This window comes from Triticum aestivum, chromosome 3D (genome assembly GCF_018294505.1).
Source record: "Triticum aestivum cultivar Chinese Spring chromosome 3D, IWGSC CS RefSeq v2.1, whole genome shotgun sequence".
In the NCBI taxonomy this organism is placed as follows: Eukaryota; Viridiplantae; Streptophyta; class Magnoliopsida; order Poales; family Poaceae; genus Triticum; species Triticum aestivum.
This window is the reverse complement of record NC_057802.1, coordinates 587,193,656-587,195,491: the sequence shown is the minus strand read 5'-3', so window position 1 is coordinate 587,195,491 and position 1,836 is coordinate 587,193,656.

The window sequence follows — 1,836 nt, the reverse complement described above, 5'->3', positions numbered from 1 at the left end:
TCGGAAATTGCCACAAAATCTAACCCATGGTCACGCACACAGTCACCGACGTGTTTACGTTTAGCCAAGTCTGAAAGACCTCTGGCATTTCAAAACATGCCTCTCATGTGGAAACTCGGGTCAGGGTGGATACCTTCGCCTTCTTGGGCGGTTTTTGTTTCTTTTTTGAGGAGTGGGATTTTGATTTACGCGAGGACGCGGTGAAGTCACAAAACATGGACCCAAGTCGTGCGTTATCTAATCCGACCTCAGTTACCGCACCAACCAAGTGGGAGAGAAGCGGACCGTCATAAGCAGCCGCCGGTTCCTCCTCCTCGGTTTCGGGGTATGGTAAGGGGCTCGAACACTTTGGAGAAACCTTTAATCGGTCTATCTCCATGTGTTTAAGCACCCCCACCGAAATGCACACATCATTATCATTTTTTCCAATTTTAATTCCAACGTTATTTAAACTAGAGGAAATACGAGAATCAGGAAAAGAAAGAAATGATTTATTGCAAGGTGTACCTGTAGGAGGGTCGAGGTTACGCTCCGCCTGACGCTGCATCGCCTTGGAGACGGAGCACTCATCAGTGGCCGAGGACCCGTCAGCAGAGGTGAAGTGACGACCACTGCGCCGTAACGGAGTATCCGTCGGCTTGGTTGGAGTAGAATGGAGCGCCGGCTGCGGCATTGGAGAAGACGGAGGCGATCCCAATGGTGCAGCAGCTCCTGGCTCCATTAGAACGTCAGCAACGGGTGACGAGGATAGCTCCATGCTGCGCCCTGTGGCTGGACCAAGTGTCACCGCAGCAGCCAGATGACAGCTCGGCGCGCTCTGTAGCGAGGGTGACGACGCAGGTGATTGCAGAACCTTTGCCTGAGCAGTCATGGGCTGTACTGGGCGTCCATCGCCGGTAGGTGTTGACGAGCCTAGCTCAGCGACAGCGGCCTCCTGTAGCGTCGGTTGCACAGAGCCATGCAACCCCACGGGCGAGTTCTTGTTGGCTGAAGCATCCATGCAAGTATCAGTACGTACACATGCAGCTACAGTTGCACCCATGCAAGCATGCACTTCCATGCGTGGAGATTCCACGGCCGCCACTCGCGGCGTCGTGAGCAAAGGCAGCTCATTCTGCAGAAGAGGTTGGTGCAGCGGTGTACCAAGGTTGACGGATACCGGAGGCGGCGCCGGCAACGACGACGGCGAAGTGTAACCTGCAGCAATCTCGCCAAGCATGTTCGAAGGCCCTGTAGTGTGCTGCAGTTCAGACAACGGCGCGGCGAGAGATGCAGTCAGCATAGGAACTGGAGTGCTCGAGCTCGAGTTCGGAGGAGGATTCACACTCGCAGAGTTTCCTTTCTTTGCTTTTTTGCTAACATCACCACCGTTAATTTCATCATCACGGCCATGACCTCTATCTGGGCCATCATCATCTTGCTTCCAGATTAGAGGTATGAAATCTGCATCTGGAATATAGTCATCCTTTTCAACCTGGTAACAAAAATTATACCAATCAAGCTTGACAAATGCCTCTGCAGTTGTGGAATCTCCTCCCAAGTCATTATTATAGGTGAATATATCCAAAGAGCGCACAGCAACCTGAATGCGTATAATACCATGACGACGTAGGGCATAAATATCAACATCTTGAGTTGCTCCAATGACCGATCCAATAGCCCAAAGCCCGAGGAAATGTCGTAGTGAATGAGGAACGCCGTAAACGTGCACCCAAACAGTCTCCAGATAAACATAAGATGGGACATCTTCAACTTTCCATTCTTTAAAAGAAATTTCAACACCATGCGACTTGACTCGAACCTCTATGTCAGCCATTCGGCGAAGATCGTCAAAGG